This window comes from Acomys minous (genome assembly GCF_964271855.1).
Source record: "Acomys minous genome assembly, chromosome: 2".
Classification (NCBI taxonomy): Eukaryota; Metazoa; Chordata; class Mammalia; order Rodentia; family Muridae; genus Acomys; species Acomys minous.
The window spans coordinates 123,855,151-123,873,603 of NC_140484.1; the positions used below are offsets into that span (position 1 = coordinate 123,855,151).

The 18,453-nt window shown below is 37.5% G+C and overlaps 1 protein-coding gene and 1 pseudogene across 11 annotated transcripts in view; both read left to right on the forward strand.

Annotated features, from left to right (window-relative positions):
- DLG2 (discs large MAGUK scaffold protein 2) overlaps window positions 1–18,453 on the forward strand; it is a gene marked incomplete at its 3' end in the record, with an annotated part of 1,901,401 nt that overhangs the window by 491,573 nt on the left and 1,391,375 nt on the right. The gene's annotated exons all lie outside the window — the stretch shown is intronic.
- On the forward strand, window positions 12,915–13,931 carry LOC311591871 (26S proteasome non-ATPase regulatory subunit 7-like; annotated as a pseudogene). The gene has a single exon. The product of its transcript is annotated as a 26S proteasome non-ATPase regulatory subunit 7-like (transcript).

An 18,453-nucleotide genomic window follows, 5' to 3' on the forward strand; every position in this document is an offset into this window, starting at 1 on the left:
GATAAAGGAAAAGAGAGACATCCCTGAGTCCAACCTCATTTTCTCTCTGAATAAGACCAATAATAATTTATGACCAACGCCCAGTGAAAATAAACACCTATAGCCCAAGAAAACAACCAAAAACCTACCCAACCCCCATAAGAGAAATGGGGCATCATTCTGTTAAGGCTTCTTCCAGCTGGTTTGGGACAAATAATACTTTTGTAGGGCCCAAATAAAATTGGGGAAAAGTGGATAAACAAGCTAGGGATAGTATTTGTGGTCCAGTTTCTAGTTGTTGAAAAATTTCAGGCTTAATGGATGTCCTCTGTGAGACAGTCTAAAATGCTGGACCAATTGGGATCAGAAGCCTTCTTCAAAGCTGTCCTAGGAGCTGTCCTGTTCTCATGAGGAACAGCAACTGACACACTTGGTACTGGAACATGAAGGATGCAGAATGTCAGTGTACAGCGTGCTGAGAGGAATGAATCCTGTCAGGCCTGATCCAGTATCAGTGTCCACTTCTTTTGTTCTGAAAAACATATAAATTCTCACAAGCATTATACAGTCCTAAAATTATAAATATAGGAAGTATGAGGGATGTACAGAACAGTTAAGGCTGGTTCTCTGCTTTTTGTATGAGCAGAAGAAAGACATCCATCTGTAAATCTTTATTCATGCAATAAGAAGAATAGTATTTATGATAAGTCACAGGAATTCTGTAACCAATAAGAAGCCTTGTCTTTGCACAGACATTCATGTCTCAGCTTGTCTCAGAGTTATTGCCATGTAGTTGGATTACCATTATAAGTTATCTGATTGTTCAGCAGTTTGAACTCTTCACATCCTGATTGTAGCCCCCTCCCTCATTGCCTCCTGATCTCACCCTCCTCCCTCTTTCATCCTCTCTCCCTCCAACTCTTAGTCCTTAGATAGGGAGCCCTCTTCCTCTAACATCTGATCTCAGCTGGCAAAGCCCTTTTCATAGACTACTTTTCTATATCTCAAAGTGTGATATGTGTATATGTTTACAGGTGTCTGTGGCACAGGTATGTGTAGAGACCTGATGTCATTTAATGTTTTTGTAGATGACTGTTCACTATTTATTGAGGCAAACCCAGATCTAGCTGTTGACTGGGTAAACTGAGTAGGTGGCTCAGGTAATTGATTCCTGCCTCTGCCTGCAGAGGGCTGAAATTATAGGTGGCAACAGGCCTGCTCTTACATCAGTTTGAGGTGTGGAGTTCAGACTCCATTCTTTTTTAAAAAATAATTTATTCAGATTACATCTAAATTGTTATGCATCACTTATATCTTCCTATTCTTCTCCTCTCTTTCACCCTATTCTCCTCCCCTAGACTTGTGACAGAAGAGCACCTCCTCCCCCACCATATGATCACAGACTATGAGGTCTCATCCAGATAGCCGGCTTCCTCATCCTCTTCCTCTGAGTGCCACCAGGCCTCTCCAGCAAGAGGAAGAAGCCAAATAAGGGGAACCAGAGTTCATTTCAGAGGCAGTCCCTGCTCTCCACACAACCGTGGAGAATGCACTGTCCATTGGCTAGATCTGAATATGAGGTCTAGGTTTTCTGCATGCATTGTCCTTGGTTGGTACAGCAGTTTGTGCCGGCCCTCGTGGGTCCAGATCTGCCAGCATTGATGGTCTTCTTGTGTGGTTCCTGGACCATCTGGGTCCTTCTGTCTCACCATTCATCCATATAACTCTCACCTAGAGTCCAATAGTGAGGCCCAGCACCTATCTCAATCCCACACTAAGCGAAGACTCACAGAGGATATCCATGTTGGGCTAATATCCAATTATATGTGATTATATACCATGTGTGTCTTTCTGGGTCTGGGTTATCTCACTCAGGATGATCATTTCTAATTCCATCCATTTGCCTACAAATTTCAAGCCTTCACTTACCAGGAAACTGAGACAGAGGGGAGGACATTCTAGTGGGACTCTAGATGAGAGAATCATGGGAGAATGGCAAAGTAGATGGATCCAGAGGGTCCTAGAAGCCTACAAGTAGAACATTATGATAGGCAGATTGGGGCCCAGGGGTCCCGCTCAAACTAAGGCACCAGCCAAGGACAATACAGGCGGTAAACCTTAAACCCCTACCCAGACCTAGACAATGGACAGAACACTCTCCACAGTAGAGTGGAGAGTTGGATATTACTTTCTCACATACTCTGGTGCCTCACCTTTGACCATGTCCCCTGGAGGGGGAGACCTGGTGGCACTGAGAGGAAGGACAGCAGGTTACCAAGAAGAGACTTGATACCCTATGAACATATACAGGGTGAGGTAATCCCCCTCAGGAACAGTCATAGGGGAGGGGAATAAGGGGAAAATGGGAGGGAGGGAAGAATGGGAGGATACAAGGGATGGGATAACCATTGAGATATAACAAGAATAAATTAATAAAGGAGAAAAAAAAAGAGCTGAGTAGTATCCCATAGTGTAAATGTACCATAGTTTCTTTATCCATTCTTCAACTGAGTTATCTAGGTTGTTTCGTATTATGTATAAGGTTGCTATGAACATAACTGAGCTAATGTCCTTGTTGAATGGTGGATAATCTTTCAAGTATATGCCAGGGAGTGGTATAGCTGGGTCTTGAGGTAGCACTATTTCCAATTTTCTGAGAAAGTGCCAGATTGATTTCCAAAGCGGTTATACAAGTTTGCACTCCCACCAGCAATGAAGGAGTGTTTCCCTTTCTCCACATTCTCACCAGCATGTGCTGTCACTTGAATGTTTGATCTTACCCATTCTGGTAGGTGTAAGATGGAATCTCAGAGTTGTTTTGTTTTGAATTTCTCTGATGACCAATGATGCTGAGCATTTCTTTAAGTGTTTCTCTGCCATTCAATATTCCTCTGTTGAGAATTCTCTGTTTAGCTCTGAACCGTATTTCTTAATTGAGATATTTGGTTTGGTGGTGTTTAATTCCTTGAATTCTTTATATATTTTGGATATTAGCTCTTTTTATGATGTAGAGTTGGTGAAGGACTTTTATCAGTCTGTAGGCTATCATTTTGTTCTGTTGACAGTGTCCTTTGTATTACAAAGAAATTTAGTTTCATGAGGTCAAATTTATTAATTGTTGACTTGAGAGCCTTGGCTATTGGTGTTCTGTTCAAGAAGTTGTCTCCTGTGTCAATGAGTTTAAGGCTCTTGCCCACACTTTTTCTTCTAACAGATTTAGAGTCTCTGGTTTTCTTTTATGCGTGGTGATAAATATAGATCTACTCCCGTTTTTCTACATGTAGACATCCAGTGAGACCAGCACCATTTTTGAAGAAGCCATCCTTTTACCACTGTGCAGAATTGGTTTCTTTGTCAAAAATCAAGTCTCCATAGGTGTATGGATTTATTATGGGGTCTTCAATTCCATTGATCAATCAGCCTATTTTTATGCCAATACCATGCTGTATTAATTACTGTTGCAGACTCCGTTCTTGATGCTTGCTTAGAAAGTGCTTTATCAATGGAGCCATCTCCCTATCTTTTTTAAAAAAACTTTTTTTGTAATTACTATAAATTATTCTTCTTAACTTGTATAAATTCTATAAGTTAAAAGTGACTCCATCCAATAGTTTCACAGTTCTACATCAGATTTCATTAAACATATGAGATAGGCATGATGGATATTTTATTCTATATAAGACTATGATATATCTGTACATCTCCTATGTTCCTCTGTAAAGTTTTATAGGGTTTTTTTTTTCACTTAAGTCAACTCAGTTGCCTGTATTATTATCTTGTATCTGAGTACTCTGGTTTCAGCGGAAACTATCAGCATCTATTCTATAAAAAGCTGCACTAGACTCATGTGTCTAAAATTCCCTCAAGTGAAGGCAAGCTGCAGCAACTGTTACCAAGGATAACAGATCTGGTCATTGCCTGGGGTCAGGTGTCAGTGGACTGTGCATTTGGATTTGAAGTAGCTATGGGGAAAAAGTTTATGGTCTTTGTGAAGTAAATTAACCAGTATGTTTTTTATATGCTCAAATGTGCACAGGATATAAAGCATTAAGATATAATGGGCACATTTATGTTTTTCCCAGACAGTAGAAAATCTGTCTACAACTGCAGAATTTTGTATTGTTAAAATTCTATTCTGTGACAATTTGTTGACACTAAGCATAGACCTGATCTGTCTAAGACAATAGATGACCATCATATTATATATACTGGGGATTTTAAAAATAATTTGAGTGGAGATTATGCCACTAACTATGAAGATACTTTACCAACTAATTTTTATTTCTGTAGTTTCTGGTATATAACAATTTGTTTACACAGAATGCTCTATGGCATGGAAGGGCCATTCCATTCCCTCTGCATATATTTTGATTGAGCTAAAGTTTTGAAAATGTTTTAGAAAAGCTTAAATCAAAATTTAGAAGAGAATGCTATACCAATTACATGGTTCCAAAGGAAACTTATGCCCAATGTATAGAGAAGATAAGAGAACCAGCAGAGACAAAAGAGCCCTGATGTAGTTCTGAATGACTTTCACTATGGAATAAGAAACACTGTTCTTTCTGCATATTTAAAGGCAGATGGTGGCTTTATAGACAAAATGCAATGAAGTCGAGGCAATTATTCACTTCCTTCCAGCTTTAGGAATGTGATCTGGAGGGAAAAAGGTGCTTGGGGGGCCTTGCATTATGCAAATTCCTTGTCTTAGCTGATTGAATTCTGAGAGGAAAAGATTATATAGTTTCCCATTTTGCCTATGTTTTAATTGTTACTGTGGTACTAATCCGATACAAAAAAGGGGAAGTTTTAATGCCATTTACTTTGAGAATGTATAGAAAAGTCATTATATGTCAAGTATTTCAAACACAGACTTCAGATGCCTTTCTATGTCCCATGGCTGGCTGATTCTGTGGTTGGTGGCCTAGCTTTTCAGGCTAGTAAAGAGTTTTGCAACTCTCAGCTTGTGTCTCATTTTATAAATGGCTTAGTTTTGGTTCTTTAGTTTAGTTTCATAAAGTGTATAAGACTTACTGAGTGTGTGAGGTAATTTAAAGGATGTGTCTGGAAACAGATTGTTGCTCAGAAAGTACCAATACAACACAGATTTTCTACATCACAGATTCAGGTCAGCTATTGAGTGTAATGCATGTGTTTACAGGTATACTGATGCTATACATAGTTATATAAATTCTTATAAATCTTGAGATTATATATAATTATACTATATTTCCCTTCCTTTTATTCCCTCCAAACTCTATTTATCCCTCCTTACTCTCTTTCACATTAATAGCTTCTTTTAAATTAATTATTGGTACATCTATTTATGTATATATATATTTCCATACACATATATTGTATATTCCTAAGTACATAAATATAACTCACTCAGTCTGTATAATAATATTGTATGTATATATACACGGTTGACTATTTGATATTGGATAACTATTGAGCTCTTCCCTAAGAAAGACTAAGTTCTCAGCTTTCCACATTCCTTAGTCACCTATAATTCTCTGTGTATGATCAAGGCCTCCCAGACAGTCACTCCCTCCCCACACACAGTGTTAACATGTCCTTCTTCAGCTCATAGTTAGGTGATCATGTTGCTGAGACTTTATGTGTGTTGCTTCTGACGTTTTTTTTAGAAACTACAATTTAGGGGAAAATTCCTGACTTTTCTACTTTTAGGATCTTTCTGCTCCCTTTCCCATAAATTAGGGACAGGAGTTGTGTTTTAGTTTTTTCCATTTGTACTGGGTTCTACCACTCTGTATTTTGATTAGTTGTGGTTTTCTGTAATGGTCTCTGTTGAAAAAATAATTTTACTTGGTGTGGAGTATGGATTTATTTGTGAATAAGAGGACAAATACTTACAATGTAGTTAGGTATTTAGTTTAGTAAAGTGATGGTTGTATATTCTCCTCCGACATCTATCACTTTACTGATCCTGGCTTGATGGCTAGGCTTCCACTAGAATCCATGATTTATTCTTTCTTGTTGAATAGATATTCAGTTCAATTAGAGAGCTGTTGGCTACTGCCAAGTTATGTGTGCCACTACTGTGTCATGAGGGTCATCTTGCCATATCTGATCATTGGGATTCAGAGCATCATAACTGAGTAGGGCTGTTGATAGTTTATCTGCTTTGGAAGCTTTCCTGGTGCCATCGGTAGTGTGAAAGCTAGTCCTCAGAAAAAAGTCTTGTAATTTGGACATCCTTAACCCTGACGCTGCTCCTCAGCCCCCAAGCCTCACATGCTATGTTATTAAAGATTTCTATTTTGAAATGTGATGAATGTTGTAAATCGTTGCAAAAAATCTCAAAATTTCACCAAAATAGCAAATATTAATAATGGGGAGACGGAAATGCTAACCTCAGTGATGATGGTGGCATAAGCAGTACTTCTCAATGTACTGTGTATATAGGTGTTTTAATTTTCATTTTACAATAGAAGAAAAGTGCATCTTACAGTGTTTATTCAATTTGCCTATGATCATACCAACCAGTGTACAACTTGCATTTAAAAGCTAGACTTCTTTTTTTTATTTTTTATTTTTTTATAGAACAGCTACTTTCTACCTGTAGGTGCTAGCTTGTAGGTAATTTAGGATGACATAAAAACAATTCTCTTATTAATGGGTTGTTTTGTGTTTGTGCTTTATTTTTCCTAGTCCCAAGGTATATGTCTTCCTTTTTGCCTTTATTGCTCTGTAAGAATTTTATCTATATTATTGTCTTTTTCTAGAACAAAGGGCTTTATTGGTTTTTCTATGTAGAAGGTATTGTTAAATTTTATTTCTTTTTAGAGTAGAAATGATTGCTTTATTTTTGAACAATAGTATTTGTTTTGTTTTTTCTTTTTTTTATAAAACACTTTTTTATTTTTTTACATGTACATTTATATTAGTACACATATATAAAATAAACTACCTATACCAAGAAGAACCATGGTTCAGGAATTATATAAATGTTACATTCTTAGTGTTTTGGCTGCTTGCATTTGGCTTCTGTGAAGAAAACAGTTTTTCTATCTTGGTGTGTCTAAAATTCTGAATGTAAATCAATATCTTTCATATCTCATCATTATCAACCCAAAACATATATCTAGACCTAAATACATCTTAACGCCTAAACAACTAAGCTTAGTTATAAAGCTAAAATATTTGGTCTTCAACCCCATCAGAGACTTGAGAAGGAAAAAATTGATTACTTGGCTATACTGGTAGTTCAGGTTAGTAGCTTTCCAAATGAGAAGATGATAGAGACAGTTTGCTACCTGATAGTCACCCAAAACTCTCTATAACATTGGAGCATCATATTCAACCTTTTGACCCAATACATCTGACAGACAGATTTGTAATGGCAGGAACTATCGAGGACTTGGTTACCGTGTCTTGGCAGGGTTTGGCCGTTGACTCTGCCTGCATCCAGGCTTTCCCCTTTTTAGGCAGAATTCTATCTGTGTAGAAACAAGGACATTTTGCCCAGTGGCTTGTTTGCCACATTTGAAGCCATCTCCATGAGGAGATTTTTTGATGCTTGTCATCCTCTTTGAGGTAGGCTGGGTGTTGCCAGGAGTTAATCTGTCTCATTGTCAGTGAATCTTTAAAATAATAAAAACATTTTAAGATGCCATATTCTGTATGTCTCTGAGCTTTTTGAAGAATTTATCTATTTTAACTTCTCTTTCTATAGAATCATATCTATCTGTTGCACCTAAGATGTATATTCTTGTGATAAAAACAGACTAGTAATTGATATAACCATGATTTGATCAACTAACAATTAACTTGTATAACTTATTTATCTTAAAAATCCTGCAATAGCACTTTCAAAGTATTGGAAGTAAACCTTTTATTATAATTGAGTTGTATGGGTACAATACCTCATATTAAAGTAGAAATATATGTAATGTGTGTGAAGAATAATCTTAAGTTTGAATTCTATACCACTGTATCTATAATTAAACATATTTTGCATCTATATACAAAAATCTCTAACAGTGAATTAAAAATAACCTTGTGAGTGACAATCAAGACATTAAGTTGAGGAGTAGATTCACTAATCTACTTTTTGTTCTATCTTCCCTATATATTTCTATATTCCCCCTTCTTTCTTTCAACCCCTATCTCCAAACCTAAGAATGAGAAATAAAGGAAAAGAGGGACGTCCCTGAGTCCAACCTTGTTTTCTCTCTAAATAAGACCAATAATAACTTATATCCAACTCCCATTGAAAATAACCCTTGATAGCTGAAGAAAGTAACCAAAAATCTACCCGACCCCCTTTAAAGGAAATAGGTTGTTATTCGCTAAGGTTCCTTCTGCCTGATTTGGGATGAATAACACCTTTGTAGGGGCCCAAATAAAACTGGGGAAATGGTTAAACAAACCAGCCCTTTATTGGATGTAGGGTTGGTGAAGAGATTTTCCCAATATCTAGGCTTTTGCTTTGTTCTGTTGACAGTGACCTTTGCCTTACAGAAGCTTTTCAGTTTCATGGGGTCCCATTTATTAGTTGTTGTACTTATACCCTGAGCTATTGGTGTTCTGTTCAGAAAGTTGTTTCTGTGCCAACGAGCAAGGCTCTTCCTCACTTTTTCTTCCAGCAGATTTAGTGTGTCTGGCTTTATGGTGAGGTCTTTAATCCACATGGACTTGAGCTTTTTGCACAGTGATAAATATGGATCTATTTGCATTTTTTCTACAAGAATATACTATACATCTTAGGTGCAATGTATAGAAATGATTCTATAGAAAGAGAAGTTAAAATAGATAAGTTTTTCAAAAAGGTCAGAGACATACAGAATATGGCATTTTAAAATGTGAGACCAGCACCATTTATTGAAGATACTATCCTTTTTCCATTGTATGATTTTGGCTTCTTTGTCAAAAATCAAGTTTCCATAGGTGTCTGAATTTATTTCTGGGACTTCAATACTGTTATGTTGATCAACTAACCTATTTCTATGCCAGTACCATGCTGTTTTTATTACTATGGAGTTGCTGGTGATAGTGTGTGGCTGTGTCTGGTTGTTGTTTGTTCTTTTTTGTTGTTTGTTTCTGTTTTGTTTTGCTGTTGTGAAATTATCTCTCTCCCATATTTTCCTGGGTGCAGTTGGCTTTTTCCTTATAGTATTTTCTATAGGGCTGGGTTTGTGTATAGATGTTGTTTGAATTTGTTTTTTTCATGGCATAGCTTGCTTTCTTCATCTATGGTGATCAAAACTTTTGCTGGATAAAATAATTTGGGTTGGCATCTGTGGTCTATATGTCTGCATGACATAAGCCTTCTGCCTTTCATGGTCTTTGTTGAGAAGTGAGGTGATGGGTCTGCCTTTATATGTTACTAGGCCTTTTCCCCCTGCTGCTTTTAATATCTGTTCTTTGTTCTGTAGATTTAGTGTTTTGCTTACTATGTGGCAGGAGGAATTTCTTTTCAGGTCTAGTCTATTTGGTGTTCTCTTATAAGGCCTCTTGTATGTTCAAGGGTATCTCTTTCTTTATGTTGGGGACATTTTCTTCTGTGATTTTCTTGAAAACCCTTTCTAGTCCTTGGAACCTGGCATCTTTTTTTTTTCATCGATTCCAATTATTCTTAGGTTATATCTTTTCATGATATATTTGATTTCTTGGATGTTTTGTGTCACAAATTTTTCTGTTTTAATATTTTCTTTGAGAGATGTATCAGTTTCTTCAATTGTGTTTTTATCACCTAAGATTCTCTCCTCAATTTCTTGAATATTGTTGGTGGCATCTCTATAATTCCTGATGTCTTCTCTAAGTTTTCCATTTCCAAGGTTTTCTTGGTTTGTGTTTTCTTAATTGATTCTAATTCTGTTTTCATGTCTTGAGCATCTTTATTCATTTCATTTGTCTGTTTGGTTGTGGTTTTCTGTTTGAGATCTGTCCCCTAAGATCCAGGATTCAAAAGGAGTCCTCTGACTGCTTGGTCTCCTCAGAGGCATCAGCAGCAGAGTAGGGCAGCAGCTTGACGGCCAGAAAGCTATATCTTGGATCCAGATTGTGTTCTTGAGGGTCCCAGGTTTCAGTGCTGATTGCACTCACTCCAGTATTTGGAAAGGTGCAGGATACTTGAAGTTTGTTACTCCTGCGCCCAGGGTACATCTGGCAGTGATGGCGTTGGGGGTGGAGCTAGTGCTCCTGGTTGTACCCTTCAGTAAGTTTTACAGTCTCTGATCCTCTGCTCCCTCTACTCTGTATACACTGGATGCCGCCATCTTGGAATCCCACCTAGAGTAATTACTTCTTTCATCTTCAGAAATAGGCAAACTCCATATTAAGTAAGAGAACATGTGTTATAAGTTTAGGGATATAGAGTACATTTGTGTATCTTGTTGCAACTAGCATCTTGAAAAGTTAAATTTTGATAAATTATCATGATCTCTAGAATGGCATTTCTTGTCTCTACCAGGTATGTTTATGCCATAATTCTTAATGGTGTCAAATTTTAAGAAAAACGGATATTCCTTGTACCTCATGAAGTTACTGTTCTTCATCTCATGGGACGTTTGAGCATCTTGACTTCTGGGATGTCCAGAATATCCTGTGGCCACTGTTTACTAGTCAGCGGGTGATGAAATCTCTAGAAGGAAGAGAAGAGTGGGCAGCTGGACTACATGTAGTCTACAAATCAAGTGTTTCCTACATTCAGCATGGAAGCAACAGATAATCGCTTACCTTTTTCCCAATTCACAACTTATGATAACCCAACTACATAAGATTGGAATTTTTCTTGATTATTTTAGACTGAAATACTATATCTCACAACAAAAATAAGTATTAATTTGGAGAGATTCAGGTTTGTAGCCAGCATAAGCGTATAAGGCTTAGAAACTGTCCTATTATCCACTTTGTGCTTTTTTTTTTTTTTTGGAAGCACAAGAGCACAGTTTTAAGGACATTGCATCTAAAGTAAGTCTATTAGTTAGAGATTCGAAAATATCAATTTCACTATTAGCTTTTGTTGGTAAAATCTCCATAAAGTAATGGGAATAAAACTCAGACAATACAATGCATAAGGAATTAATAAAAAAAATCAGTGTAGAATGAATGTGGCACACTCCCAAGATGAGGTATGTGAAGGGGGATAAGACAGAAAACGAAGTCTTCCATCTTTTCTCAGAATCACAGTGTCTAGTTAGTGACTAATGGGTGTATGGCCTACACAGGGCTGATGTACCATATGAAGTGATGACTCACACCCTGGGCTAGAAGTGAGCCAAGGTACTGTGCTATCTCATTACCTATATCTACTCAGAAGAGTGTTTTAAAATGTTGGGTGTTTAGCTTGTAACTTTTCCACATAATATTTCAAACCACGGTTGGTATTGAGAAACTGAAACCAAGGAAACAAAACTGCAGATGTGGAAAAGCAGCGTACTGCTCAGACTGGTAGACTTTACTGAGCAGGTGCTGCCGAGGGACTGCATGGAACGCAATCAGATGCGGGTGAGTTAATAGTTTGAATACACAGCCTTGAAGTTCAAGCTGCCTTAAGAAGAAAAAAGATGTCCAAAGGGGGCAGAAAACTTAGGAAAACCAGGCAGACAAAAGTGCCTAGTTGTCTTCATAAGGGTGAAGCAGATTTTTTTTGATGAAGTTAGAACCTGTTAGATAGAGATTAAAGTCAAAAGATATAATAACATAGGAGTGCTCCTCATGCATTTTGTGATGGATGGTTCTCCTGAGTAAGATTTTAGCTGTGGTTATAATGAAATAGGTGCAGAAGAAAAAGATGTACATATTGTGTGTTACCCAAATCTGGAACTTTGATTAATAAGAAGTAAATGTCGATGTTATGGAAAACTTCTCAGTTAAGTTTAGTAAGAAAGTCATGAGTGCTATAATGGCAAAAACAATGGCAGCTGTTTCTGTGGTCTTTCTCCTTTGATTTTTTAAAATTTTTTTGAAAAGGAATTACATTTGACAACATCCCCTGGATGGGGAGCCTGGTGGCACTCAGAGGAAGGATAGCAGGCTACCAAGAAGAGACTTGATACCCTATGAGCATATACAGGAGGAGGAGGTTCCCTTCAGTCACAGTCATAGGGGAGGGGAGTAAGGGGAAAATGGGAGGGAGGGAGGAATGGGAGGATACAAGGGATGGGATAACAATTGAGATGTAATATGAATAAATTAATAAAATATATTTTTAAAAAGAAAAATAATTACAGTATTTTAAATCCAATAGTATTTTAGACTGAAGATTTTAAAGTGTTATAATGCTATGGTTTCTAAGTCATGATATTAGATTTCATACATTCAAAGAAAATAAGAAAGCACTAGAAGATGGACACAATTATTAAGGTGAATCATTTTTTACATTTTCATATAAATTTGATTGACATCATGGAAATAATTATTGAGGAAAACAATACTTATAATTTGTGAATGTCTGTGAGATTCTGTATTACGATCTATATATAATGATCTTAGATTGGTAGTTGAAGCTGAATTCCTAAGCTTCAACAAAATCCCCTCCTAATATTGCTGTTTCTAATAGTTCCTGAAACATAGTGTCCCACAGCCTGTGAACTTCATTCAACAGCTTATATTGTGATATAATCAATACATTACAGATTTGTAGGCTTTTATTATTTATTTTGATAATGATGATTTTTTCACACCAAGGAATACAAATTGACTTTTGTTTAAAACAACACAGACAAACCTTCTTATGAAAGAAACATGATATTGTTAGCTTTTCTCCTATCATTAAAAAATAATGTGGGTTATAGTGGTGAATCAGGAGTAAGATTTCTTACTGCTTTTGCAGAGGACCCAGGTTTGGATCCCAGTTCTTATGTTGGGCAGGTCATAACCACTTGTAACTCCAGCTCCTGGTATTGTGATACCCTCTTATTGACTTCTTTCACACCTCATTCACACAACCACATGAATAAAAATAAATAAACCGGCCGGGCCGGCGGGCGGGCTGTGTCGCGGTGCCGGAGCTGTTGGTACAGAAGGTGGTGGTCCACCCCCTGGTGCTGCTCAGTGTTGTGGATCATTTCAACCGAATTGGCAAAGTTGGAAACCAGAAGCGGGTTGTTGGTGTGCTTTTGGGATCGTGGCAAAACAAAGTACTTGATGTATCCAACAGTTTCGCAGTACCTTTTGATGAAGACGACAAAGATGATTCTGTCTGGTTTTTAGACCATGATTATTTGGAAAACATGTATCAATGCCAGAGAAAGAATAGTTGGGTGGTACCACACAGGCCCCAAACTGCACAAGAATGATATCACCATCAATGAACTCATGAAAAGATACTGCCCCAACTCTGTGCTGGTTGTTATTGACGTGAAGCCAAAGGACCTGGGACATCCCTCCGAAGCATACATTTCAGTGGAAGAAGTTCGTGATGATGGAGCACCAACATCAAAAACTTTCGAGCATGTGACTAGTGAAATCGGAGCAGAGGAAGCCGAGGAGGTTGGCGTGGAGCACTTGTTGAGAGACATCAAGGACTCTCTCCCAGTGGATCACAAATCAGGTCCATCGTTTGAAGGGTCTGAACTCGAAGCTCCTGGATATCAGGAGCTGCCTGGAGAAGGTGGCCAGCGGGAAGCTGACCATCAGCCACCAGATCATCTACCAGCTGCAGGATGTCTTCAACCTGCTTCCGGATGCCAGCCTGCAGGAGTTCGTCAAGGCCTTCTACCTGAAGACTAATGACCAGATGGTGGTGGTCTACTTGGCCTCCCTGATCCATTCTGTGGTCGCCTTGCACAACCTCATCAACGACAAGATTGCCAACCGCGATGCAGAGAAGGAGAGGCAGACAAAGGAGGAGAGCAAGAAGGAGAGGAAAGACAAGGAGAAGAGTGATGCGAAAAAAGAGGAGAAAAAGGAGAAAAAGTAAATCATGTAGCTTTTTAATTTGTAAATTAAAATCTTATAAAATAATAAAAAACCAAAATAAATAAATAAATAAACCATAAAATATTAATAAAATAAAAGCTTTGAATCAGAAACATAAGTAGTTGTTAAATTTTATGCCTACAAATAGCACCTTGTATCCTGAACAGAAGTATATATTTAAACCATTAATTAGGGAAATATGGATGTCATAAATATGAATGTTCCCAGTATACAAGTAAAAATTCTTCATATATTTAGGAAGCATTTATGACACTAGGCTTTTATATGGCATTTGCAACAACCTGAAGGTTACTCATCCCTTTCTCCACCACTGTCTCTGCCTTATCCTCCTACTCCTCTTCTTACTTAAGCGTTCCTTCCCTTCACATCACTGATGCTCTACTATACTCCCCTCCACCTTTCCATAGAGCTAACATTTTAGCATACAGGAGGAATGGGCTGAAGAACTCCCACCCCCAGTTGATTGAGGAGTTATTTGACAGTTGATGGTTTCTAGGGGGTGGGGGGTGGAAGGGAGAGTCTGTTTTCTTTAAGGGTTTATTTACTGGTAGGTAAACCATGGCTATCCATGAGTATATGAACAATAAAAACTGAACTCAGTGGATTTTTTTTTAGCAGAGTCTCTCTTCTTATCCCTGGCATCCTGCTTGTTACTCACAATGTCGACTAGGCTGGCCTTGAACTCAGAGATCTGCCTGCCTCTCTCTGCCTTCCGAGTTCTGGAAGTAAAAGCATGTTCTCCTATGCCCAGCTGATTATTAAAAAGTAAAATATAAAAAGGTGACATGAAATTGCAAGAGAGAGGGCGATGGGGATAGATTTGGAATAAGCTATGAAGAGGACTAGGTGGTGAATGTGATCAAAATATGTTGAATGAATACATTACATTAAGGTCTTAAAAATAAAAGAAAACAGCACATGTCAGAAGGACATTTTAAAATATGTATTCAAAGAGCAGTGACAGTTAATTACTGCCAATTTTGGTATCTACTAGTTTTGTATACCTGGCAATGCTCATTTTAGGACCCTTAATCATCTAGTTACGGTTTTAGAAAAAGTGAGACTTCATTTTTCAAAATCAAAGGGCCAAGATTTCCATAGAAGCATACATGTGGGTCTTTGTAAAAGTGTGGGAGCTGGAAGTTATATAATAAGTTAAAAGAAGCTCATTTAATGAGAGAGAAGAGCTGCGGTGGAAGATTCAGGATCTTTGCAGGGGTGAAGCTCCAGTTGAGGTCAGAGATCATGAGTCTGATGAAATTAGCATTCTTGGTAGTAATTTGATTTCTCCAACATTGTAAGTTACCTTAAGCCCAGATGTATAGAGTGTCAATTATCAGAACTGTTCTGGAACTTACTGGAAGAAGGTGTAAATATTACACATGCTATGTGACAGTCTGGGGTTTTAAAATATGAATACTTTTGCTTAGCTGTCCTTCTCCACTCATGATCTAAGCTACATAACTAAAAGAAATGACTTACTCACTCTATTTAAAGTAGTGTCTTCTCTCGCAGAATATATCCAGACCATATTTTCTCATCCCTCCATTCCTTCCAGCGCCCCCAATCTACCCTCTTCCCCAGATCACCCCACCTCTTACTTCCTTCAGGAAAGAACCTCCAAGAAACAACAACCAAAGATAGCAAAACAAAATGCAACACAAGGCAAAAGCCCTCACATTGAAGTTGGACAAGGCAACCCAACAGGAGCATCAATACTCTGCTGCTGTTGGCTTGATAGACATTTTTTCCCTGACCACTAATGGAGCCATAGACATGATTGAAAAAGGACACTGCAGTACTGAGCAAGGTGATTTGAGAGATAAGGAATACTAAAGATAGTTTGGATCTCTGTATATTTTCTATAGGATATGAGCAGTTATCCTTAAGTAATACCTATATTTTTTCTGAATTAAAATCTTCATATATAAGAACAAATTATAACAAGCTGGCATGGATTAAGTACTCAGTGGATTCTATGTCAAGTGCTAAAACTTTAGGTAGGTTATTCCACTTGCTCCTAGCAACCAATCAATGAGAAAAAGTGTTATTATTTTGCTTCTTTTATATATGTGGAAACTAAGGCAATGTGCCCAAAGCTATGCAGCTGGCATTGAGTGAATCCATAATTGAATGCCAAGCCTTACTGTGAAGCTTATAATTTATAGCACTGATCTATTTTTATTTTTCCTCTATGTCTTTGTTTTAAATTCTAGCAGTATAAAAGAAGCTTAAATAGTATATTTTATACCTAAAATTTAAAAACATCGACCCACCCACCAACTTTTGCCTTTGAAATTTTCAAGAGCGTAACTCAGGCCTCTAAAAAAGAATCTCTTGATGATAAACTCTAATTCTCTTGTTTGCACGTCAAACCCCAGTTTTTATGTTGGTCTCTAATTTATTTAAGTAATTGTTAATTCAAATTCACAAAATATCTAAAAGAGTGTTCTTAGAATTTCTCTTTTCTCTTGTTCGGTTTTCCCTTTAAATGTTTAATTATATTTAAAAATGAGAACTGATTATTGTTAATTCCAGGTAAGAAAGACTAAGTTAGCATTCAAATCCAATGAGTAATGTAGGAATAGATCACAATAGGAAATGATGACAGCAGATACCCAGAGCTAAAGGTTGAAAATGTATCACACCTGATCTAAAGAAATTCTAAGCAAGGAAAGACAGATCATCCTCATTTCTCTATGGCATGTTCAGAGAAATACAATTTCTAAATTATATTTATTGAAGATCTGAGGAACTTTATTCCACATCAAGGAAAGGCATCCCTTCATATTACTCATATTTAAACCCATATTAGAATTGGTAGTTGCTATAAGAAGAATAAGACAATGTGACATGTATATAAGATAAAACGGAAAAATAAGACTATTGGTCTTGGGTTGGGCCAGGCATTGCTTGGACATTCCCTCAATCTCTTTTGTATCTGTCCTATCTTTATCCCTGTAGGTCTTGTAGGTAAGGTAAGTTTTGGATCAAAGCTTTTGTGGTGGGTTGGTGTTCTCCTCCCTCCATTACATGTCTTGTCTAGTTAGTGGGTGTCCTTTTCAGGCCCATGGAAGAGAGATAACACCTGGCACTATTAATGATACTCTGCTACTCTTGTAGACAGGAGCCTATCAGAGTTGTCTTTCGAGAGGCCACTACAAGCAGCAGTTCAAAACAGAAGCTGAGACTCATAGCCAAACATTGGGTGAAGCATAGGGAATCTATTGAAGAAGTAAGGAAAATTAAAAGGACTAGAGGTAACAAGAGTCTACAAGCAGACCTGTAGAGCCAGCTTTCCAGGGCCAAGAGATGTCTGTGGAGTCTGAAGCACCAACTAAGGACCAGACTGAATTTAGGTCTTCTAACCAGATAAAGGTGATGAATATCTCAGGCTTCATGTGGGTCTGCTGGTAAGAGCAGCAATGGTTGTTTCTGACATGGACTCTGTTGCCTGGCTTTTGATCACTTCTTCCTGATGGAACTGCATTGCAATCTTGATGTGACATGATGAGCTGAGGTGGGTGAGTGGGTGGGGGGCTCCTCTCTTCTGAGGAATAAGAGACGGAGGAAAGGGGGACAGGAGAGGTGTGCCTGGGAGGAGAGGAAGGAGAGGACCAACACAAGGATGTAAAGTAAATAGATAAGTTAATTAATTAATAAAAAGGACTGTTGATCTATACATTTCATAAGTATTTCAATGTGGAATTTAGAATTATGCAAAAAATACTCATGAAACAAAGATAAAGTAGCAAACCAGAAAGATATGAATTTCTTATAGAATTTGGACTGGGGACCTCACTGTTGTTGCTTTTGAAGAAGACTTCTCTTTGGTTCCAAACAGCCCACATGTTAGCTCACTTTTATTGACAATGCATTTATGTGTACTCAGTTATTTGTAAAGTAATTTATCTGATAATTTTCAAATTGAAAGGTGATAAGAGCTGATAATTTATTTTATCCTGCTATTGTGCTCCTTGATTTAGATATTAAAGACGGTGGAACATATGCAGTTTTTTCACATATATACTTTTCACACTATATTTTTCCTCTAAGACTCACAAGATAATTAAAATTTCCTTCTTGTTGGGAATCTTTTGCTCTTGCCGCCTTTAAGTAGTTATCTTGTCTAGGGAGCATTCATGTCTGTCTTTAGAAGTTGAGGAGAGCTATGAGGGTTTCTGTGACTGAAACACTTGCCATATAAGTGTGAGAACTTGAGTTTGAATCCTAAGAACCCATCTAGAGATAACATGGTAGTGCAAACATCCATGATATCAGCTCTTCTAAGAAGAAATTGGAAGCAGGGAAAAGAGAATTGCCTTACATTTATGGAACAGAGAATCTTCATACACAGCAGAAAAACAACAGAGACCTCATCTAGAACAAGGATGATCAACACCTTGAATTGTACACACATACACACACACACACACACACACACACACACACACATTCACACACACACTTGTGAGTTCTGGGTAGAACTTGTATCATTTTTTAAATACTAATTTTAAATATATTTATACATATAAAATGTATTTCTGTCATATTTATCTCCCATTT